The sequence below is a fragment of the Bufo gargarizans genome, chromosome 7, assembly GCF_014858855.1.
Source record: "Bufo gargarizans isolate SCDJY-AF-19 chromosome 7, ASM1485885v1, whole genome shotgun sequence".
In the NCBI taxonomy this organism is placed as follows: Eukaryota; Metazoa; Chordata; class Amphibia; order Anura; family Bufonidae; genus Bufo; species Bufo gargarizans.
Window position 1 is genome coordinate 100,311,613 of NC_058086.1, and position 26,215 is coordinate 100,337,827.

Here is a 26,215-nt window from a genome sequence, read left to right on the forward strand (position 1 = left end):
CTCTGAGTGTCCGGAGTCCACTCGTAGAGGGAGGGGTACTGTCACAACCAGACAGCCGAGAAGCTCTGACAGAAGCCTTTCAGAACCTCCTCCTTGAGTTTTCTTTGTTTTGAATTTCAGTTCCTCATCTCGTTAGCCTCTCTCAGCTGTCACGTAGTTGGACTGATTGCATCCCTTTGAATTCCTCCCCATAATGCGTTAGTGTGCGGCTTATACAACTTCCTGGAGTGTGTGTGCATGCTGATCCTATCTTCCAGCCTTCTACAAGATAAGTGCTGTACATTTATTTGTAATTTTCTGTTTGCTGGATCCCAGGTGACCCTGACTCCCTCCGTGTCTAGTGTAGGGAGCCGGTGGTCGTGTCCCCTCACTATTGTAGGGTGTTCAGGTGGTATATAGTCGAGGTACGTGGATATGCGATCATCCACCATTGGGATTTTCGCATAGGCTGAGCAGACAGGGAGAGAGCCAGGTCTGATGCAGGGGTCTCCCTTTTGTTCCTTAGTTTTGGATCCAGTGAGTCATATATTCATTTTGCATGGTCTTGTTTCCTGTACACCTTCCGTGACACGGGGCCTAAATATCTGACAGTGGCCTGTTCCAGTCGTGGGTGACATGAAGCCTGATTCTCTGCTATGACATGAAGCCTGATTCTCTGCTATGGGACCTCTCTCCTCTGTCTGGGTGTCGGGGCCTAAATATCTGACAGTGGACTGTTCCAGTGGTGGGTGACATGAAGCCTGATTCTCTGCTATGGGACCTCTCTCCTCTGTCTGGGTGCCGGGGCCTAAATATCTGACAGTGGCCTGTTCCAGTGGTGGGTGACATAAAGCCTGATTCTCTGCTATGACATGAAACCTGATTCTCTCCTATGGGACCTCTCTCCTCTGTCTGGGTGCTGGGGCCTGAATATCTCACAGTGGCCTGTTCCAGTGGTGGGTGACATGAAGCCTGATTCTCTGCTATGGGACCTCTCTCCGAACTTCTCGAACCCGAACTTCTCGAACCCGAACATCCAGGTGTTTGCTTAACTCTATTCAGGAGCTGTGAGGTCTTTCACAGACCTCGATCAGCACTGCACTGAGTCTGTGCAGCACAGTATAGTTGTGTACAGCGTCTCTGGGGGGTGTATTTCCCCTGTAACTGTAATAAAAAGTGAAGTTAAAAGTCCCCCAGAGGTCTTGTATGACCTTATGGGGGATGCAAAGTGTAAAAAAAAAAAAAAAAGTTTCACATGTAAAAAAAAAAATTCTCAAGTAAGGAATTGAATAAAATAAATAAAATAGACATATTTGATATTGCCATGTCCGTGACAGTCGGCTGTATAAATATATCACATGATCCAACCCGTCCGATAAACACCATAAAAAAATTAAAATAAAAACAGGTTAAAAAAAGCCATTTCTGTCACCTTACATCATAAAAAGTGCAACACCAAGTGATCAAAAAGGCGTATGTCCCACAAAATGGTATCTAAAACCGTCACCTTATCCCGCAAAAAATTAGCACCTACATAAGAAAATCATTTAAAAAATAAAAAACCTATAGCTCTCAGAACACGGAGACACTAAAACATAATTTTTTTTTGTTTACAAAATGCTATTATTGTGTTAAATAGAAAAAAGTATACATATAAAGGTTTCGCCGTGTCTGTAACAACCAGCTCTATAACAATATCACATGACCTAACCCCTCGGGTGAACACCGCAAAAAAAAAAAAAAAACTGTGCTAAAACAATCAATTTTTGGTCACCTTGCCCCATAAAGTGTTAGAATGAATGATCAGAAAATCATATGCACCAAAAATAATACCAATAAAACTGGCACCTTATCCCCTAGCTTCAAAAATGGGGTCACTTTTTGGGAGTTTCTACTGTAAGGGTGCATCAGAGAGCTTTAAATGTGACATGGCATCTGAAAAAAAAGTGGCGCTCCTTTTCTTCTGCGCCCTGCTGTGTGCCCATATAGAAGTTTATGACCACATGTGGGGTGTTTCTTTTAACGTTAAAAAGTAAATTGAGGGGTGTAGTTTCTAGAATGGGTTTCTTTATGGGGGGTATCCACTATGTAAGCCCCTTTAGACCTGAACTGGTCCTTTAAAAAGTGGGTTTTGGCAATTCTTTAAACAAAATAAGAATTGCTTCTGAACTTCTAAGCCTTCTAACGTCCTAAAAAAATAAAATGACATTTCAAAAATGATGCCAACATAAAGTAGACATATGGGGAATATTAATTAATAAATTATTTTTTCTGAGGTATTACTTTCTGTTTTAAAAGCAGAGAAATTGAAATTTAGAAAATTGGCAATTTTTCAAAATTTTGGGTAAATTGGGGATTTTTTATAAATAAAGCTGAATTATATTGACTCAAATTTATGACTAGTAGTAAGGCTGAAGCTCAGCCTGCGTTTGTGGGAGGGGCGAAGGAGGCCTATTTAGCGCAGCCCCACACTCCCATCATGGACGCCGCGCTCTCACCCCTCGCTCCCGTCCCCTTCTTCAACTCCCTCACCATCAGGCATGCCCCTCATTTAGCTCGCACCCGGCCATGGCTTCCCGCACACCCCAGCCATCTATAGTGGACAGTCATGTCATCCCTTTCCCCTCTGTTCTTCGTCACGGTGTCTCACCGTAGCCAGGACCACAAGCATGAAGTACAAGGTGTCACGAGAAAACAATCTCTGAATGACTTGGATAAGTAAAAGCGTTCCAAAGTTATTACCACATAAAGTGAGATATGTCAGATTTGCAAAATTAGGCCTGGTCAGGAAGGGGGCAAATGGCTCAGATGTAAAGTGGTTAACACATCAGTTTAATGATATCATGTGATGAGCAAAATGCAAATAGCAATCATAGAAAGTCAAATAAGAAAGCAAAGAAAGAGAAATTGGCTAATATGGTGTGCATGCTAATGAAAATGAAAGAGATTGCATAGCAAAAGGAATCGCAGTGGTACTCTGAAAAGGCTCAGTTAAGGGGGTAAGCTGGATAGAGTTGAACAGGGAATCACTGTGGCTATTGCTAGCGCTGGAAATTATGGCTGTGAGTGTGAAGATCTCAGAGAGGAAGTGGATAGGCTGGTTCAACAGAATTGTGATTTGGAGGATGAAATAGAGGAGTATGAGGAAAGATGTAGATTTAGAGATCTGCAAATTGCATCTTTAGAAGAGAAAGAAGCAAGGCATGATGATGTTGCAAAAGTACTTAAAAATCGGTTGCATGATGTTAATAAACAACTGATTCATAAAGAACATTGCAGTATGATCTTAAGATCACAGGAAACTGCCAAAGCCAATAATCATTGTTGTGGTGATCAAACACAGGTGTACAATTCCCCTGAGCAGGAGGAAAGAGATTGTAAATGGGGGAGGAGCAGCCTATTTGCAATTCAGATGGGCCACAATCAACCCCAGATTATAGTTCCTCTCTATTTACTCCTGTGTCAGATGGAAGCAGATAAAGAAGAGATAGTTTGCATATTCATGATAGCAATCATATCCAATCCACAACACTCTCTATACAGGATAAAACAAACCTATGCCAAATATTGGGGAAATTTGATCCAAGTGCTTCACCCATTAATCTTTCCAACAGGCTGGTTACGCAGTATAAACTCAGCAATAGGGATGCATGTGCCTTGTTTAGGGTATGGCTCCCATCACAGCTTTGTGAGAAGTTTCAGCCTCCTGTGGGCACTCACAAAGGATTATCTAGGGAACTAAATTCCAACTGAGGAAATGCAAGTGATAGGCTGAAAGAGTTGCAGAGAGTAATGGGAGGAAGAGATACTAGAGGTACTAATGCCCTAGAGAATGCAAAATTAAGGAGAGGGGATGACCCAATTATTTTCTGTAGTATTTGACCCTATTTCGTGATACATATAACTGTCCTGACATGCCTCCTGACGTCAGCAGTTTTCTTTATTCAACTGCTAATAAATGCACCTTTGTTGACTACCCAACAAAGGTTGCCTTAAGGAACGCAAATTGCTATCAAGCCTTTCTAAATTTTTTAAAGGACTGGATTTAGGAGACTTGTCATGACAGCAAACCTCAGAAGAGAATATCAGAAATAGTTAAGAATGAAGTGTGGGGATTCGCTTTGGTAGGCAGGGTAAGCGGACGCAGTACAGAGGCAAAAAACAAGGTTCAAATCAAAGTTCAGTGTTTATTCACACATAGCAAGAAAACAAGCCAAAAGAAAGTGTTCAGTTTTGGTGCCTGTTCACACCACACAAAGTTCACAGTGCAAAAAGACGTAACCTGGTCAGCAGATGATTTTCACCCAGAGTCCGCAGCAGTCTTTAGTGGCCTGTTTCCCCAGCCTATGGCTCACACAAACAGATGCCTCAGTGTCTCAAACCACAGACTCCTCAGCTCCTCTGACATGGAGGATAATCCACCACCTGAACATGCTGGCTGGGTTTTTTATATTCCAGCCAAAACCCGGCCTGGAACCGTGGGGAACAGCCACCCACCCTGCTCTTTGGCTGCTCCCAATAAGAACCGGCCCGGATTGGCTTTACAGCCATTCTAACAGTTGAAGTGTCAGATTGCACTACAGACCTGACACTTCAGGAAAAAACCCGGTTCTTACCTCACCGAGGCCAGGAACCTCGGTGACACGTATCTTCCGTCAAAGACGGCTCCTTGTCCTTGTTCCTTCTTACAGAAGGCAAAGTAAGATTTATTCGGAAGTGCTACAAATGTGGAAATACAGGTCATACTATGAAAGAATGCAGAAGTAGTAGGAAAGGCAACAATGACAGAGCTTTTATTCCAAGAAAACAGCACCAAAAGCAAGGATTAAATAGCTTCCCAAAGTTACATTGTATGGTCCACTTTTGAAAGAAATCAGGAGGATAGGAAAAGCAATAGCAGAGTTGCCAGAGGAATTTAAGGCCCCACCACCAATAAATCCTTATGTAAAACAATAGGGATGTCAGGCCCCTGTGTTATCCCTTGTGTGCCAGCTAGATAGGGATAAAGGCGGTAGACCGCGTATCCAGGGTGCGGTAGGGGGCCATTGTACAAATATTTTAATGGATACAGGGGCAGCGGTAAGTTTGACATATTTGAATTTGACCATGAACCCTACAAGTAAAAATATTTTTCTAAGAGGCTTTGGTGAGCAATTGGTACCTTCTAGGCAATCTGTACTGGTAGCTATAAGCATGGGAAACCTAGGTGTGGAGCATAGTTTGTACTTGTCTTCAACACATGAGGGTTACCATCATTAGATCAGATGTAATGAGGGAACATGGGCTTATTGTTGATCTGTGTAACTGGATGTTGTGGAAAGGATCACGATATAAAGGATGCCTTAAAATGATTACTGATAACTATAGAATTGCTGCGATCAAGGGTGCAGAGTCTCTAGAGCCTGCTGCATTGTTAAAACGGAGGATAAACGATTGGCTGATATCTTGTGGCAAGCAAAGTGTGGGCAACATCAAAATCTCAATATGGCAAAGTGTCAAATATGATGGTGATGGTAGAAGGCCCAGATCTCCCTCCCCAGAAGCAATATAAGATACCACCCGAGTCAATTCCATATATCAAAAACACAGTTGAGGAATTGCTGGCCCAAAATGTAATCAGGGAATGCCAGTCTACAAACAATGCCCCTTTGTGGGCCGTTCGTAAACCGAATGGGTGGCGCCCTACTCTAGACTACAGAGCATTAAACAAGTGTACACTTCCTATTAAAAATGTAGTCGCCAAAATACCCGACATAAAGACAACACTTAAGCCATCTACCATGGTCTACTCATCAATATATATCTCAAATGGGTATTTTTCAATTCCTATTCATCCTGATTTCCAATACAAATTTGCATTTACATTTCAAGGGAAACAATACACATTTTGTTGGTTGCCACAGAGTTTCAAATCCAGTTCAACATATTTCCATAAATGCATGTCTGGAATATTGTTGTCATTTTCGGAGCCTGACTGTATTGTGCAATATGTGGATGACATATTGCCCCAAACTGACAAGGAAAAACACTACATGTTACTAAACGATGTGGGGGGTTCAGTCAGCACAACCCTGTATGCAGGTGCACATTGCTATGGCGAAATACACATACAAATGCAAAAACACAAATTCAATTGCACTCTGCAACCAGCACTCTGCCCTGCCTCTATGCTGGATGTTGAATGAGGCATTAGTGTACATTTTGGCCAAAGCGTAATAAGCCACTCACTACGTCAAGGTCGCCTCTATGAGTGGTCACTAACACTAGTTCCTACCTGTTATGGGCCATGACAGCCACACAAAGTCCAGGGAGCGCAGGTACAGCATGCACGCCAGGCACACTCTGCTTTTAACCCCGTCCAGTGCCATAACAGCTTCTATCGAATCCAGGGATGCAAGTACCAACATGCATGCTGAGCCCACTATATACTTCTCCTGGAGCCAAATGGCTACTGGTAGATGCTATAAAAGCAGACTCAGTTTTATACTGACTTTAAAACCAGCCTCCAGGGAAGACTAACTGGTCAGGTGTGCATGACTGCATGGAGATCGCCACGCCTCCAATATATACTACAAATAAAAAAATGTGGGGGTTCAGTCAGCACAACCCTGTATGCAGGTGCACATTGCTATGCCGAAATACACATACAAACGCAAAAACACAAATGCAATCGCACTCTGCAACCAGCACTCTGCCCTGCCTCTATGCTGGATGTTGAATGAGGCATTAGTGTACATTTTAGCCAAAGCATAATAAGCCACTCGCCACTTCAAGGTCGCCTCTATGAGTGGTCCCTAACACTAGTTCCTACCTGTTATGGGCCATGACAGCCACACAAAGTCCAGGGAGCGCAGGTACAGCATGCACGCCAGGCACACTCTGCTTTTAACCCTGTCCGGTGCCATAACAGCTTCCATTGGATCCAGGGATGCAAGTACCAACATGCATGCTGAGCCCACTATATACTTTTCCTGGAGCCAAATGGCTACTGGTAGGCGCTATAAAAGCAGACTCAGTTAGGGATCACTCATAGAGGCGACCTTGACGTGGTGAGTGGCTTATTATGCTTTGGCCAAAATGTACACTAATGCCTCAGTCAACATCCAGCATAAAGGCAGGGCAGAGTGATGGTTGCAGAGTGCCATTGCATTTGTGTTTTTGTGTTTGTATGTTACTAAACGAGTTGTTGAGACTTCTTGAAGATGCAGGCCTTAAACTAAATCCTACGAAGGCCCAGTTAATGAAGGAATCTGTGACATTTTTGGGAGTCATAGTTTCAAAAGGAGGGAGGATTCCTGACTCTAACAAGTGTGAAACTATACACAAGTTTCTGAGGCGAAACACAAAAACAGCCCTTAGGCAGTTTTTGGAGATGGTTGGATTTTGTAGGGACTTCATAAAGCAGGGATGGCCAACCTGAGACTCTCCAGCTGTTGCAAAATTACAACTCCCAGCATGCCCAGACTGCCTACAGTTATCAGCCTACAGAAAAGCATGGTGGGAGTTGTGGTTTTACAACAGCTGGAGAGCCACAGGTTGGCCAGCCCTGTCATAGAGGGATTTGCTGAGAAAGCTAAGCCGCTGTATGAACTCCTGAAAGGAGAGGCACGGGAAGCAGACCCCTTTCAGTGAATGCAAGAGCATGAGGGAGCGTTTGTTAGACTGAAGATCAGCCTCACTCAGGCACCTGCTCTAAGCAATCCAAACCCAGATTTACCCTTTGCAATGCAGGTCAATGCCTACAAAATAGCGATTACGGCTGTGTTGCTACAAGAGAGGCATGGAAAATTGGTTCCTGTTGGATACCTATCAAGGTTATTGAGTCCTGTGGAAATAGGATTTGAGGACTGTGTCAGAAATCTTTTGGCTGTACACTGGGCAGTGATAGCTACAGAACCGCCAAGATCATCATACAAACACCTCACATTCCCATCAAGATGCTCTTAGAGCGGACGCTCAGTGGAGTGTCATCTCCAAGGGTAGTCAGATGGCTGGTAGATCTGACAACAAGAAACATCACTGTAGCACACAGTACTACCTATGTGCTGCCACAACTGATGCACTACGAAGGTGAGAAACATGATTGTGGAAAGGTGCATAGGACTAAGACACAGGAAGTATTCAAATTGACAACAGTAAAGGAAGATCTAAAAATTTGGGTGGATGGATCTAGGTATTGGGAAGAGGGACAGTTTCCCACAGGGTACACCATGTGGTGTTCACAAATTAATGAACGAATTCTGATTAGGTGCCCAAGAAATTTCTCCGCTCAAAGAGCAGAGTTGGAAGCGGTAAGAGAAGCCATTTTTCACTTTCAGTCAGGCCCAATTTCTTGTAAATTTTGTTTTATTAACAAATATAATAATAAATTAATACACATTTAACAAAATATAAAATGAGATAAATATCACCATTACAAATGGAAGTTTGTATACATTATAACCTGTTGAGTCATCACAGGAATAATACGTCCTAATTTTAGAAAAAGCATATTAAACAATGTAATTATTTGAGAAAACATCAATATAAATCATTTCAAGAGCTGATTCATAAAATGGTGAAGGGAAAGGAGGGATGGGGAGAGGGGAGGGTAAAGGAAAGGGGAAACAAAACAAGGGGTCAAACAATGTGGGGAAAAAGAAAAAGTTGTCACATGTTTCACTAGATAGTTTAAGAGCATAAGAAAAATGAAAAGTAAGTAGAGATCTAAATGTATAAACTTCAGTCAAAGAACTTAGACACTTTGCCAGTGGAGATATAATCACACCACTTGGTCCAGATCCTGAGGTACTTCTTGGGGTTGCCGGCAATTGTCCATTTGAGTTTTTCAAAGCGACTAATAGTTATAACTTCCTCCAACCAGTCCTGAATAGACGGAACCTCTGCACTCAGCAATATCTGGGAATTATGGTTTTTAATGCAGCGATCAGGAAGGGAAACAGACAGTCTTTAATGGCGTTGTGCTTTTTATTATACAGTCCTAGCAGAACAAGTTCTGCATCCACTTCTATTTGTGACCCATATATTTCTGTAATAATTTTATTACATTTTTCCCACAGTGGCACAATTTTAGAACAGGAATACCAAATATGTGTTATGGACCCGATTCCTTCATTACATCTCCAGCAGTGCACAGGAATTTCAGGGTTAATTTTGTTCAGAATGACAGGAGTCCTGTACCATCTGGAAATTATTTTGTAGGGTGACTCTTGGAGTCTAGTAGACGTAATTTTGGGGACAGAAGAATGTAGAATTGCCGAGGTTTCTTGCTCATTAAATGATTTGTCAAGTTCTTTAGACCAACTAGACAGGAATGATGGGGAGGATACCGTGTTATGCTCCATGCCCCCTCCATTACCTGATCTGGAAGACCAAGAGTAATAAACATTTCTATGCTAGAATTGATAACCCCTACACCAAACATGCTATTCACGTTTGGCATAGTCTTATCAAGAAACATGACATCCCATTCCCTAATTGCCTGGAACTCCCCTTGTTAACATCAATCCCAAACGGTTGGAGACTGATTAGGAATAGAATCATCTCACACCCCAATGGCTATATGATACCTTTGAAAGCCCTGTACTCAGCTACCTCGCCAGTGGAATACGCAAAATATATGGAAAGTAGTGATCTCCCCAAATTTCATAGGAAAGAGTACGACAAGATAACGAAGCATCTCTCAGTGCTAAGTCCTTGAGTCGTGACTCAGAATAGCGAACATGATCTTACCAAGTTGATGATACGTAAGACTCCCATAAGCCACGGAATCTCTAGGTTTTATTTCATTGTCAGGCCCAATTTCTATCTTTTCCGACAGTGCCTATGTTACTAGATTACTAATTGAGTACATGACTTTGTGGCATACTAGAGGATTTAGTGATGCATCAGGAAAGACATTTGCACATGGTTCAGTGTTGAAGGGCATTTGGGACAAAGCCTGCTTAGAGACACAAAGAGTAGCAATAATAAAAGTGAAGGCACATCAGAAGGGCATTGATGAAATGAGGTAGACAAACTAGCCAAAGAGGCAGCTGTCATGGGGGCCAGGTGGACTCCCTATGATATTGAGGGAAGACAGGCCTGGGATTAACATGACAGTGCGGACGGAGACAAAATGCTTGAATGCCTGCCTGTGGTTAAAGCACCAACACCGTGCTTAGCAGCAGAGCAGAATAAAAAGACTCTAGTTTACAGCTAATAAAATGCTCCATTAGGGAAAAGACAGCACATAAACCCAAATATTACAGTATCCAGGATGATTTGTTGCTCAGAGAAACCCCAGACGGCCCTTGATTTGTGGTATCTTGTCAGTATCAAAAGGACATTGCCAAAGAGAACCATAGGCTGACAGGGCATATGGCTACTGAGGGTACTTTAACGTTTATTCAAGCAAAATATTAGTGGGAAAACATGAAAGACACTGTTGTGAGGGTTATACAAGAATGTTTAATCTGTGCGCAAATGAATCCAAGGCCAAAAGGACAAAGACCTGTGCTGTCCAAGATAACGTTGGCAGAAGGACCATGGGAAAGGCTACAAATTAACTTTGTTGGCAATTTTACCCAGTGCTCCTGGAGGGTACCATTACTTGCTAGTCGTGATTGATGTGTTTTCTAAATGGGTGGAAGCCTTGCCTATGAGGAAAGACACTGCAACAGCAACAGCAAAAGCCCTATGGAGGGAAATCATCTCAAGATGGGGATTCACTAAAATCATAGAGTCAGACAAAGGCACACACTTCACAGGAAAGATCATGACAGGCATGTGTGAGATGTTAAATGTTGAGCAGAAATTTCACATACCATATCATCCCCAATCGCCAGGGATGGTAGAAAGAATGAATTGAACCCTAAAGGAAAGACTTACAAAAATGGTACTACAATCTGGAAATAACTGTTTGAGTCACTTACCCACAATTCTAATGGCCATACGGGATACAGAGGCAAGAGGCACCTCAATCACCCCATATCAATTAATGACGGGTATAATTATGAACCTGTGCCACCCTGCAGACCCAAAGCTTAGTACATGAGGGACAGTGCTGAAAAGGAAAAATTCCTCGAACAGTTGCTAGACCAGGTGCAAAAATATATATACATTGCAGCTAGCAATATGGCTCCAAAGGCAAAAGAGGAACCTTGCAGGCCACCAATTAAACTAGAAGTAGGAGACAGGGTGATGGTAAAGAACTTTGTGCATAAGTCTTCATGGGATGCCAATTGGATGGGCCCATTCCAGGTAACAGTAAGACTGAGCGATCAGGTCGTAAAGGTCAAACGGGTGGACAACAAGAAAGGGGCCAAGTGAATGAAAATAAGTGATATGGAGAAGTGGGTTCATGCAGATCAATGCAAATGAATGTAACTGATAAGAGTGTGATGCTTCTCTTGTATTCCAGTATCTTAAATGAAGCGTGAATTAACAGGCTGAAAATTCCGGATTCTGGATATGGAAATCATAGCAATTTTGTTGATGATTGGCATCACCTATGTTATCGGAGTGCAGTAATTGGAACAATCAGGAGAGGAGGACACACATATGTTTCCAGATAGGGAATATGAAAAGGCAGTATTGATACCATCAGAATTGATAACATGGATATTAATAATCACAAATTTAGGAGTAGGAAAGTGGGGCTCATTCCGGAGGGAAAGGATGTAACCAAGAGATATTATCAAAATCCTGGTGGGCAATTCAAATATAGGGTGGTTTTCTCTTTTGAGAGGGTAAATCATAGTTCAAATATTGGGAGATTGGCAATAACGCATGGTGCACAGGGAATACTGACAGAATCACTACAACCATTCATGATGCTAACAGTGTATGTGAATGATACTGGTTATTGGCTGGGAGAAGAGTCTGACTTGCCAAATACGGGTGAGCAGAAATACATTCAATATGGAGTATTTAGTGACAACTTAAGGGAAGGAGAATATTTGTTTGCATATATTGGCATGACAATATGCACCCGATGTTCACTCCAAAAAATATTAACCTGGCTTATAGAAGGACAAGCCTTGGGGAAGCCACATCGATTTGTCAATTCAACATGGTGGAAATTATCCTACTGGTACTATGTCCAAATCATATAAATCTTAGAGGGAGATGGTCGGTCACTGGACATGTGGTACACGTGAAATAGAGATTGGGGGTATGCATATTGTTGATGCTACTCCAGATCATATTAAGCCATGCACAAACAAAGATTCTGAGAATACTCAAAAGGCCTTACAACTGGAGGAAGGACAAATCTGGCAGAGCATCACCAAGGATGAAACCCAGCGTCTTGTGATATCTATGCGTTCCAGACTTCAGGCTGTAATTGACTTTCAACCAAGCATTAAAAGTGAAAGTTTGATTTTATGATTATTATTCTGTCCCATTACTTTTAACAAGTGGGAGGCACATATGCAAACTATTGTAATTCCTACACCGTTCACCTGATTAATATGTAAATACCCTCAAATTTAAGTTGACAGACTGCAGTTAAAGCACATTTTGTTTGTTTCATTTCAAATCCATTGTGGTTGTGTATAGAGCCAAAAATGTTAGAATAGTTTATTACAGTTTAGCTCCCTTCTTGTTGAGAAGAGTGGGCTCGCCCATGTCCTGCCTCATGGGGAGAGAAGGAAGTTAGAGTTCCTCCCTAGGGGGAGGCGACTGGGATAAACGCATCCTTCAGAGGGAGACTTGGTGGATATATAAACTGAATACCCCCAGCCCCAATGGACTCAATGAACAGTTGAGCTTTGGATGCTTTATTTAATTGTCACTTTCCCCCCTCTCTATGTTTTCTATACAGCATAGCATTTGGTCAATATGTGTATGTTACACTATCTATGCTCACAACCTTTCATGCTGTGGAGCTGGTAATTCAATGCTTCCTCCATGCTTGCATATATTTGATGTACTTATCTGCCGCTGTTAAATCGGCGGCTTTATCAGCTTTTATCTATTTCCATATATTCTTTGTATAACAGGTCTCTAGTCTCTATCTATCTGAAGACTTGCGGCTTGTAGGTATCACCCAGCCTTTTAAGTCTCCTCTTTTGCCCGATGGGTTGCGCACACTCCTGCTGGAGCAACCGCCCCTTTATAGTGACGTGCCATCTAGCCGCCTTCAATGCGGCATCATCAGCACGTCAGCGCTAGCCGCGCCCCCATACACGCCCTCCCTGGTTAGGCCGATTATGTAATGGTGATGTCACCTGAATCCACGCCCCAGGGGGCGGGGCTTGCGCGCATCAGGACGCACATTTAAATTGTGGACGGCGATACAAGCCAACTGCCGCCACACGTGCACAGGGAAGCACCATACGTTGCCCCCTCTTTCTGCAGTGACCAGGACCAAGGGACCCCCATTACCTGGGAATAGGGCCTGTTCTATATTAGCGACATGCTGCTCAGTATCCCTTATTAGGTCCCTTTTGGGTTCTAGGCCATTGCTGCAACATCTTACCTATCAGCATGGGGACTGTCTGTATGTGACACCAGTCAATGAGGATACATTCCCTCCCATGCTGTCCCCTGATCCCCTGATGAGTCTGGGGCTTTAATTAAGTGACGAAACGCGTAGGGATCTTGCGCACGACCGTAAATTCATTTACTGTGTACCCTTAGTTAGGGTCATCTTGGGAGTCCAACACTGTAGGGTCAGCTCCCGGACGTGCGGCCCTTAGCCGGGTCATTCTTCAGATATATAAATGAAAAAAGGAAATTAAAACAAGGAATAACTAAATTAAAAACAAAGGACGGAAGGTATGTAGAAGAGAATAAAGGGCTAGCCGACTGCCTTAATGAATACTTCTGTTCAGTTTTTACAAAAGAAAAAGAAGGAGAAGGACCTCCACTAGAAAGGATGACTAATAAATCGTTTGATGCATGTGTCTTTACAGAGGAAGATGTTCTAAGTTTGCTGTCTAAAGTGAAGACAAATAAATCACAGGGGCCTGATGAGATACACCCAAAATTATTAAAAGAGCTTAGTGGTGAGCTGGCAAAACCGTTAACAGATTTATTTAACCAATCATTAGTAACAGGAGTCGTCCCGGAAGATTGGAAATTGGCAAATATCGTGCCCATTCACAAGAAAGGTAGTAGGGAGGAATCGAGCAACTATAGACCAGTGAGTCTGACATCAATAGTAGGCAAATTAATGGAAACCCTATTAAAGGATAGGATTGTGGAACATCTAAAATCCCATGGATTGCAAGATGAAAAACAGCATGGGTTTACTTCAGGGAGATCATGTCAAACAAATCTTATAGATTTTTTTTGACTGGGTGACTAAAATAATAGACGGTGGAGGTGCAGTAGACATCGCTTATCTGGATTTTAGTAAGGCTTTTGACACTGTCCCACATAGAAGACTTATCAATAAACTGCAGTCATTGAGCATGAACTCCAATATTGTTGAGTGGATTAGGCAGTGGCTGAGGGACAGACAACAGAGGGTTGTAGTCAATGGAGAACATTCAAAACAAGGTCATGTTACCAGTGGGATTCCACAGGGATCTGTACTGGGACCAATTTTGTTTAATATCTTCATAAGTGATATTGCAAAAGGCCTCGATGGTAAGGTTTGTCTTTTTGCTGATGACACAAAGATATGTAACAGGGTTGATGTTCCTGGAGGGAAACGCCAAATGGAAAAGGACTTAGGAAAACTAGAAGAATGGTCAGAACTCTGGCAACTGAAATTTAATGTGGATAAGTGCAAGATAATGCACCTGGGGCGTAAAAACCCAAGGGCAGAATATAGAATATTCGACACAGTCCTGACCTCAGTATCTGAGGAAAGGGATTTAGGAGTAATTATTTCAGAAGACTTAAAGGTGGGAAGACAATGTAATAAAGCAGCACGAAATGCAAGCAGAATGCTTGGATGTATAGGGAGAGGTATAAGCAGTAGAAAGAGTGAAGTGCTTATGCCGCTGTACAGAACACTGGTGAGACCTCACTTGGAGTATTGTGCGCAGTACTGGAGGCCATATCTCCAGAAGGATATAGATACTCTAGAGAGAGTTCAGAGAAGAGCTACTAAACTGGTCCATGGATTGCAGGATAAAACTTACCAGGAAAGGTTAAAAGACCTTAATATGTATAGCTTGGAAGAAAGAAGAGACCGAGGGGATATGATAGAAACTTTTAAATACATAAAGGGAATCAACTCGGTAAAGGAGGAGAGCATATTTAAAAGAAGAAAAACTACCACAAGAGGACACAGTTTTAAATTAGAGGGGCAAAGGTTTAAAAGTAATATAAGGAAGTATTACTTTACTGAGAGGGTAGTGGATGCATGGAATAGCCTTCCTGCAGAAGTGGTAGCTGCAAATACAGTGAAGGAGTTTAAGCATGCATGGGATAGGCATAAGGCCATCCTTCATATAAGATAGGGCCGGGGCTATTCATAGGATTCAGATATATTGGGCAGACTAGATGGGCCAAATGGTTCTTATCTGCCGACACATTCTATGTTTCTATGTTTCTATGTTTCTATGTCATAGGGCTCTAAGGCCTGGCAGGGGTGTTTAGGGACAGTGAATCTCACTTGGACGCTGTTCCACAAGATAACACTGGCTCTTGGGATTGTGCCACCACACCCAGATGACCGTCACCCACTGGTAAGACTGTTCCCGTTTATGTATTTTTATATCTCTGTGGAATCTATACCTGCAGTGGGGTACAGTGTTACCCTCTTCACATGGGTTTAACCATATCATTGTGGTTTCCTATTGTGACTATATGTGTTTGTTGTTTGTGACACGTTTTTGGTGTGCACACTCTTTTTGATTTATGTGTTTGTCCATATATTTTATTTGAAAACTCATTAAACGTTAAGTCTTATTATACGCTACCTCCCCTTTCTATACAAGGAAGTTAGAGTTAGTGCGCCAGCCACCCTGGCTAGGGGAAGGCTGTGCAAGTAGGAGCTCCCAGTTCTAGGGATCCAAGCCAGAATCTTGTCTCGTCTGAGACATTGATCATCATTCCCAGTCTGAGCCCTTCAGCCTCAGCTGGTAGAAAGCAAGCAGCCACCTCCAGTATTCCTGTAAGCACAACTGTGAGTACCCTCCAGAGACCAGGAAAAGCTAAATTCCTCCTCAGCTAGTCAGTTCCCATACACAGCAGAAGACAGATAGCGCATAAGATATAGATAGCGCATAAGATATAGATTCGTGCCACAAGCAGATGACATCCTCCAGAGAGCTCCAGGCACATAACAGGGCGCCGAAGGCGCACTCGGTCTCCCATCAGCCGCAGACCTGCTGCTTAGCTTCGGGAGCGAGGATCTGTGTTCAGCCTCGTTCCCAGGGCGGCTTTTGCTAGCTGGAAGGCTCTCTGCTCCTAGGTCTGCCTTGAGCGCCGAGCTGATAACTCTTTGCTCAACTTGTTTGTCTGTTGGTCATGTGACGCTGGCCACGTCACATCACCCTCACTCCCCACTATAAATACAGGCAACCTGCTGGATACAGGTTGCCTGTGATTTTGGTCCCTTAGGCTGTGTATTATTATTGTCATTTAGCTTACCTTTGGATTTGACCCTTGATCTGATTCCTGACACCTCTTCTGCCTACCCTGAACCTTGACGCTACCTCTCGGATTTTGACCTCGGCTTGCTTTTGGATTTTGTCTTTGCCTCTTCTCTTGTACTGACGTGACCTCCTGGACTGAACCCGGCTAGTTGACCAACCTCGCCCTTCCGTTTTTGGTGGTACTTTGCTTGTTCCACCTCTGTCCGCTCTAGTGCTACCTCTCATTGGCTGTCCACTTCCCTGCTGTCTCTATCTCTCTGCTTGACCAGGTGGCAGCTCAGGGGGTGCACCTCCGCTCTATCTTTATACCCGCGACTCTACCCCGTGACAGATTCCTGCCACACATTGCCAATACCTGCTGGGACTTCAGACACTATTGCTGTATCTCGCATGGATGAAAGCTGTATTAAGTAAAGACAAGTTTGAACTTTATTCCAAGTCTGGATCTCAATTATTGCTGCAAATCCCTCAATTACTCCTACTACCAACACACTCATTTTATTGCAAGTGAGCCAGGATCCAGGAGTCCAGCCGTACCCAGGTAGGAGACACCGTTGACACTGTACCCACTACCATACAGAGACATTACACCACTCTGGCATTCCTAACCTGGCCCATGAGTTACAACTCCTTAAAGGGCCCTGTAACTGTACCCTGCGCACGCTGGAATTGGCGTCACGAGCAAAACTATAGATTATCACTTACACCTGACCCAGCCATTGCATATTATTGGCGTCAGAGTGCATAACCTAATCCGGCTTACTGCCGACAGAACCGGATCCAATTGTGTGCTTAACTGGATCAAATTGCATGTTTCACAGTACTGCAAGATCTACAGATTATGCATAAACCGTGAAGATTGACTTTATTGCTTTGTTGCTGTGCCAGAAAGCGCTAAACATGTGCACCAGCACTCAAAGGGTTAATTCGCCATATTCTCAAAATGGCGCTGCTTCTTCATGCCCAGAAGCGGGAAAACTCAAGAACGTCCTCTCAAGAGCACGAAGATGCTGAATACGCCCCCCTAGAAGCGGGAAATCTAAAGCCTGCCCACCAAGAACTTTGCATTGTGAGCCAAGGGAGCAAAGACTACTGCCTCTGGGCTCCACCCTCACTTCCTGAACGCACCCCGACATAGGAGCCAAGGAAGATGGCGCTCCCTTTACCAAGATGGCCGCCGATGCTAAGCCTGCTCCCGTAGAGGACGCTGCTGATACAGTTGCCCAGGCCTTGGACCAGTCTGCACCACGGACGGCAACTGAAGCCCAGGATGACCACCAGGAGGCACCGGAACCGGCCGCCCAGCCGCGACATCAGGTAGGAGCAGACACGCTTTCTGAGGCCCAGGTCTGGTCCATAGCTGCCCCTGCACTGCTCACTGTGGGTCCTGATACCCCAAGCAGGCCTAGGCCTGCTCCGCCAAGGACACCTACTGGTACGGCGGAAGCGGACGGAACTTCCACTCCACTGCACAGTGCTGCTACTACTGTCAAACTGGGATGTCTTAACCCTGAAGTCCCTTGGGAGATCACTGCTTATGCCCAGATGGCCTGGGAATACAAATCCGCCGTTGAAGAGTGGGTGAAACAAGTAGTAGATGACCCCCAGCCAGGAGACCCCAAATTGGCCAGGCACACTGGGACTGTGCTCTGGTTTGCAGTGGAGAGAGGAGTGGGATTTCTCCAGAAGAGCCACTCTGGGTCAGAAATATTTGTGGGCCGCCGCTCAGTCAAGTGCCATTACCTACCACAGGCCTGTCACAACCTGTACGCTAGGGACCAGGTAGAATACACCCCTATGTGCTCCATCCAAGGCCCCTTTGTTGCCGGTGTGACCCTGCTGGCTAAACCGTTAACACCTGCAGTCACCCCAAAGACCTGGCAGGAAGACCCAGGCTCTGCAGGGAAGGTCCGTTGTCTGCAAGAAACCCCAGACAGCCGGATGCGTTTCAGAGAACAGCCCCGGCCAGAACCTGAACCTCTAATCCCTGACCTGGCCGCAGCATCTACACTGCGGGTGGGCCAAATCAAAAACTCTGTCCTCACATTTAATCCTAGAGTGCAGCCATATGTTCTTCCTTGGAAGCTGCCCCAGGCACCTGCAAGTTGCCTTCCAGAACCCCTTCAGCCGGAGGTATTAACTGCCTCTGCACCGGCAAGGGATCCCGGCTTACAGCAGGTCACAGCTGCTTTCTCCAGGCTGTCTGCACTGCCACCACCAAAAACCACCAGTAGAGGGCAGTGGCGTACTACAACAGCTGCAACCCTGAGCTACCAGAGGCAAGAGCACCCCCTGATGCGCTTCAGTAGCTCAAGCAGCGAGGAGGACATGGATGTCCTTCTCTAAAGATGCATCCGTCTCAAAAAACAAGGACTAATGGGAGCCACGTCGTGGACTGTTCCTGACGGGTGAGTACCCATTGGCATTGTGCTTTAACGTTTTCTCTTTCAGGTTGCCCTATTTAGTCCTCACCCTGATGGTCATGAGCTGTAAGGACTCCCCCCATTAACCCCTCACATCCAAGTTCATTGTTTTACCCCCTTTCTCAGGTTACTTGATAACCTTCTGGAACTATGGTTCTTAAGCTGCTATTTTATACCTCCTTTGGATTACAGTTAACTTTGATCCCTGTGGATTACAATTGACTTTTGCCCTGTTTCCAGAGGATTCAACGTCAAACACTTAAAGTCAAAGGACGCAAGTTATTTTTGAGCCTACCCTTGCACTAATAAATTTGCACTACTTTTATTAAAAATGTTTATTGCAACGTTAAAAGCTTGCACCCAAAGAAAAGACTCAAACGATTACCTGAGCTCTTTGTGATTTCAATGTGATTGAATTACCTGCTGGGACTTCAGTTTATTGCTGTATCTCGCATGGATGAAAGCTGTATTAAGTAAAGACAAGTTTGAGCTTTATTCCAAGTCTGGATCTCGATTATTGCTGCAAATCCCTCAATTACTCCTACTAGCAACACACTCATTTTATTGCAAGTGAGCCAGGATCCAGGAGTCCAGCCGTACCCAGGTAGGAGACACCGTTGACACTATACCCACTACCATACAGAGACATTACACCACTCTGGCATTCCTAACCTGGTACGTGAGTTACAACACCTTAAAGGGCCCTGTGACTGTACCCTGCGCACGCTGAAATTGGCATCACGTACAAACCATAGACTATTATGTACATTTCCTGACCCACTGCATAATTTGGCGTCCGTGCAACTGCCCCACGGTCCGGCTCATTGCAAATGCTTCCAGGTGTCTCAAAAGCACAACCTAGAAGCCCGAATGGGACATAACAAACAAATGTGGTCATTTATCAAACTGGTGTAAAGTAGAACTGGCTTAGGTGCCCATGACATCCAATCAGATTCCACTTTTAATTTTCCAATGGAGCTGTCAAAAATGAAAGATGTAATCTGATTGGTTGCTATGGGCAACTAAGACCGTTCTATTTTGCACCACTTTGATAAATGACCCCATAAGTCTATACATATCTAAGGTTACTTTCACACTATTTTAGTTTTCCGGTATTGACATTCGTCATAGCGGCTCAATACCGGGAAAAAAAAGCTTCCGTTTTGTTCCCCAGTCATTGTCAAAGAGGACAGAACTGAACTGAACAGAACGGAATGCTCTAAAGTGCATTCCGTTCCATTTAGTTGTGTTCCCATACTGGAGAGAAAACCGCAACATGTTGTAGTTTGCTTTCCATCCTGGGATGCGGAGCAAGATGGATCTGGCATGACCCCCAATGAAAGTCAATGGGGACTGATCCGTTTTCTCTGCCACAATAGAAAACTGATCTGTCCCCCATTGACTTTCAACGATGTTCATGACGTCTCGGCAATGTTAAAGATAATACAACCAGATCAGTTCATAATGGATGCAGATGGTTGTATTATCAGTAACGGAAGCGTTTTTGCTGAACCCTCCCGGATCCAGTAAAAATGCTAGTGTGAAAGTAGCGTAAGGAATCTGAATCACAAATAGTGCTTATGACTCCCTTCAGAAAACCTCAAATTTAAACGTGCTCTGAACCTAACTGCTCTGACATGTCTTTTTTCAACAATATTAACTATGTAACTATGTAAACCAATTGAAAACCTTTGGGATGTACTAGAATGGAGATTGGGGTTCCTCTCATCCAATATCAATCTGGATGATTGGGAAAAATCAACTCCATATTAGGCTACTTTCACACCAGAGATTTTTCTGGGTCCGTCATGGATCATCAAAAACGCCTCCGTCACGATAATACAACTGTCTGCATCTGGTTCAAACAGATCCAGTTGTATTATCTATAACATTGCAATGACGAATCCGTCATAAACACCATTGAAAGTCAATGGGGGATGGATCTGTTTTCAATTGTGTCCAAGAAAACGGATAGGTCCCCATTGACTTACATTGTGTGTCAGGACGGATCCGTCTTGCTCCGCAACACATAGCGGACAGAAAAATGCTGCTTGCAGTGTTATTCTGTCCGCGATGGTGACGCAACCAAATCGAACTAAATGCATTTTGGTGCATTTTGTTTCGTTCAGTTCAGTTTTGTCCCCATTGACAATGAATGGGGACAAAACGTAAGTGTTTTCCCCTGTTATTGAGATCCTATGATGGATCTCAATAGCAGAAAGGGAAAGTGCAAGTGTGAAAGTAGCCTTAAAGGGGGTGTCTCTCTTCAGCAAATGGCATTTATCATGTAGACAAAGTTAATAGAAGGCACTTAATAATGTTATTTGATTGTTCATATTGCCTCCTTTGCTGGTTTGATTAATTTCTACATTGCATTATACAATGCTCACATCCATGCAGTGCAGATACGAGGTGAGCAGAATAGGAGCTTCTGTGCATGCATGCCTACAGTGACATGCAAAAGTTTGGGCACTCAAAATTACTGTTACCTTGAACAGTTAAGGCTACTTTAACACTAGCGTTCGGGGTTCCGCTTGTGAATTCCGTTTGAAGGCTCTCACAAGCGGCCCCGAACGCATCCGTACGGCCCCAATGCATTCTGAGTGGATGCGGATCCGCTCAGAATGCATCAGTCTGGCACCGCTTGGCCTCCGTTCCGCTCAGCAGGCGAACACCCGAACGCTGCTTGCAGCGTTCGGGTGTCCGCCTGGCCGTGCGGAGCCAAACGGACCCGTCCAGACTTTCAATGTAAGTCAATGGGGACGGATCCGTTTGAAGTTGACACAATATGGTGCAATTTCAAACGGATCCGTCCCCGATTGACTTTCAATGCAAAATCTGGACGGATCCGTATGAATAACTTTTACAGTTAGATTTTTTTTTTAAATATAATGCAGACGGATCCATTCTAAATGGATACCATCGTTTGCATTATAGGAGCGGATCCGTCTGTGCAGACACCAGACGGATCCGCTCCGAACGCAAGTGTGAAAGTAGCCTAAGAAAGTTGAAGATGAAATGATCTCCAAAATGGATAAACACATTCCTTTTATATTTTAAGCAAAAACAATTTTTTTATTTTCAACTTTTACATTTTCAAAATAATAAAAAATGAAAGGGGCCAGAAGCAAAACCAGTAGCACTCGCTTTGGCAAGTATCACAGCTTTTAAATGATTTTTGTAGCCAGCCAAGAATCTTTCAATTCTTGTTTGAGGGATTTTCGTCCATTCTACCTTCCAAAAGTCTTACAGTTCTTCCAGGGCTGTCTTGCATGCACTGCTCTTTTGAGGTACAAAATATCAATACATTTTCAATGATGTTCAGATCAGGAGACTGTAAGGGGAATGGTAAAACCTTCAGCTTGCGTCTATTGTGGATATTGAGATGTGTTTAGGACCATTTGTAGAAGCCATCCTCTTTTCAACTTTTTTACAGTTTGTCTTATATTTGCTTCCAACATTTGCTGGAATTTCATTGAATCTATTCTTTCCTCCATCAGTGAAATCTTCCCCGTGCCATTAGCTGCAACACAACCCCAAAGCATGATTAATCCACCCCCATACTTTAGTGTTGATTCGCCGCAAAGCTGAATTTCCTCTTGCTTTGTGGTAAAGAATCAGATTACTTCTAAAATGGCTGCTGCACATGTTATAAAGTGAAAGTAAGAATCCCGGAAATGCAATATGACCCATAATGTTTTGCAGTTAGCCAATCAGCAGATAGCCATCCCCTGTGGGGTCACAGTCCTATAAAAAGCCTTATCCTGCATGCTCTCCATCATTTCAGCGTGAGCTGAGCATAGGGAAAGATGAGACAATGTTGCAGAAAGCTTTTAATTGTAGAATATTGGATAGGATAGTGCAGGGAGAGTGTAGGGAGAGTTAGAGAGTTTAGACACTGTAGAGAGAGCATAGAGACACTGCAGAGACGATTAAGGTGGAGTGCAATCCCTATGTGCATCTTGTTCACCTGCTGCCACAATCACAGTTAATATTTTAATTTATACATAGAATTACTGTGCCTCAGTATTAAAGTGCAGTGTAATATATTGCTGTCTGCATCTTGTTGAACAGTTGCACATTAGCAGTTAATCTCACATTTTATAAATATAATTACTATCCAGCTGTAGTAATAGATGAACATCGGCCGGGATGGTTCGCGAACGTGAATGCGCGTTCACGATCAAATGTTCGCAAACCGCGCGTTTGCATCATGCCCATTGACTTTAATAGTAGGCGAACCTGAAAAACCTTCAGGTCATATTTGCATCCACCAAATACAAACTATAAGTGCACAAATAGTTCCACAACATGGATAGTGACATACCAGAGGGGGTTAATTGGCAAAAATTCACACAAAAAATATGTATTTTATTCAGGGGCCATTTTTATGTGTCTTAAAGTGAAACTCTCAAAAATGTGCCCTGCTGGAGCCTAGAAATTTTTAATTTCCTATTGGTTTGATGCACACAAATGTGCAGCACTCCACGTTTTTGTATCCTGCAGAGTTCATTAAAAAACTGCATACGTTAACGTATTTTTTTTCTACCATGGAACTGTATGGTGAACGGACGCCACTGTATCAGTCTGAGGCATCTGTTAACGCATATATTTTTGGTATGCATTAAATGGAGGGCAAAAATAGTATGTGAACCCAGCCCTAGTTTCAGAATAAGCACCAGTACACAGCGGAGCAACGTGGCAGAGAGGGGAGGCTGCCATGTACTAACAGAGCGCTACCTGGTCCTGGTGGTCAGGGATGAGGACTGTGTTTCCCAAGGATCATTTTCTACTGGGAAATACAGGTCACAGTATAATACACTAAAATCTATATAATATAAAGATATTAGCCCTACCCCCGAATAATAATACAATTAGGTGGTCATTTATTATATAGAAATACATCTATAGGTGTATTTCTGACACAGATTGTGCGCAAAGGTTCTTAGCTCCACAATCTGCATATTTTTCCCACTCATGTCAGGTATAAAAAAAGGATGGCGTGGGCAGGGAAAGGGATACAGTTATGGCTATCCAGTTATTGAATACCACTGCCATACATTGACCGGATAACACTGCCATACTGTGACGGGATAAAAGGGTATAAGAGGGCACAGTACAGGGAATGACTAGTGGCGCTGCACAGGGTGTGGTAAGAGGGCACAATTCAGGGTATAAGGGGGCACAGTACGGGGTGAGGGGGCACAGTCACATGACCCTGTGACATTAGAAGGTTCTTATGGGGAAAGCAGTTCATACACCACCATAATGAGAGGCAGAGGAGTGAGAAGTGGTGTGATTATGTGGCTAGAGACAAAAAATGTAACTGTCAGCCAGTACATGCTCCAAGAATTAGGCATTAGGCAATATGTAACTGTCGGTTAGTACAGGCCCCAAAAATTAGGCATTCATCTGACATAAAAGGCCTTTTATGCCTCTGTATATACATAAGGCAAGGACCATTCTTTGTTCCGAGTGGTGGCGGATATGTGTGTTCTGGCATGAGGAAATTCAATTACACATGGTCATCACATGTGTTGAATTCCTCTGAGAACCATGCCTCATTCATTTTTAAAAACGTGAGGTAGTCCACACTGAGAGCTAGGTGAGTGCGCTTATTGGTCACGATCCCCCCTGCTGCGCTTAACGTCCTTTCGGACAGGACACTCGACGAGGGCCAAACCAAGAAATCCATGGCAAGCTCTGGCCACAGGTCAAGCCTGCACACCCAGTAGTCAAGGGGTTCATCGCTTCTCAGAGCGTCCACATCGGCCGTTAACCCGATGTAGTCGGACACTTGTCTGTCTAGGCGTTCCCTGAGGCTGGATCCAGACGTCGGCTGTTGATGGGTTGGGTGCAAGAATGATCTTATATAAAAAGTGACCAACACATCTTCAAACAGCCCTCTTTTTGCAGGCGCGGTAGGATTGGTACCCGCACCTGTTTCGCTGTGGGTGGAAATTCCTCTGCCAGTTGCCACAACAGTAGAATGCAGCATCTCTCACAGCAAGGCCTGTAAATGCTCATTCTGACAGCCCTCTGTGATGCTGGTAACATGTCTGCCATTTTGTGTTTGTGAGAATATAGAAATATACAAAAGAAGAGGATTACGGTACAATTAGAGCTCTCTGGTCCTAAAGATGGACCAGATGACACGAAAAACAAGTACCTGAAGCAGAGGCTAATAGAGGCGCTAAGGGCTGGAGGTGAATTTTATAGAAAAAATATATATGTGTATAGGAGTTATGCTCATCCTGTGGTCCGGTGTTTCGTTGGGTCAAAGAATTACCCACGTTAAAAGAAAGAGAAAACACGTACTAGGCGCCAAATCCCTTAGTCACCATTCGTGATGAGGATTATATTTAGTAACTTTTTTATATGTATGAAATAAAAAGACCTTCACCTGGGTCTAGTAAAAGAGATTAGAGTTTAGGAAAACAACAACAAGCTCACAGTGTGGACTACCTCACGTTTTTAAAAATGAATGACACCAGACTGGTCTTATCATTTGTTCAAGCACTCCTGAAGAAGAGGGCTTCAGACCCTCGAAACGCGTTGAGCCACGTATTATTAAAATGATTGACCAGAAGCCACTTGTGTAGGCGGCGTTCAATTATTTATATTTCTACATGCGATCCTGGCCGGGGGGGAAAATAGTCCCAGGTGTTTATCCTGGTGACTACCCCCCCCCCCCCTCCCCCTGTGAAGCGAGTGCATTTGATTTTATAATTTTCACTTGTTAACATCACCACTAGAGGGTTTGTTGTTTTCCTAAACTCTAAGATCTTTTACTAGACCCAGGTGAAGGTCTTTTTATTTCATACATATAAAAAAGAACTAAATATAATCCTCATCACGAATGGTGACTAAGGGATTTTGGCGTTTTCTCTTTTTTTTAACATGTGCGAAGGGCTCCTCTTCCCTCTTCCTCTCCGCCTCTATTTATTTTGTATTTGTACCGGGGGTCTAAGTACGTTGCCACCCAGTACAGGTCCTTCACCTTAAAACTTTTTATACGGGAGTCCCTCTTCAAACACTGGAACATGAAGGACCCCATTTGCACTAAATTGGAAGTGGTGGAGCACCCTGGCTCCTGTTCATCGCCCAGGAGAATGTCTCGGTCTCCTCCCCCCAGCCACGGACAACACCAGGGATCCCTGAAAATATTAAAGCCAGCTCTTCTTGCTCCTCCTCCTCCCCCCAGCCACCATCCTCCTCTGACTCCTTTTCAGACTCCTGCTGACTTGTCTCAGATGGAGTAGCCCCCCCTCCCCC

At 43.8% G+C, this 26,215-nt stretch overlaps 1 pseudogene; it reads left to right on the plus strand.

Moving 5' to 3' along the window:
• Window positions 1-2,814: 2,814 nt before the first annotated feature.
• Window positions 2,815-26,215, plus strand: part of LOC122944182 — a 46,567-nt pseudogene continuing 23,166 nt past the window's right edge.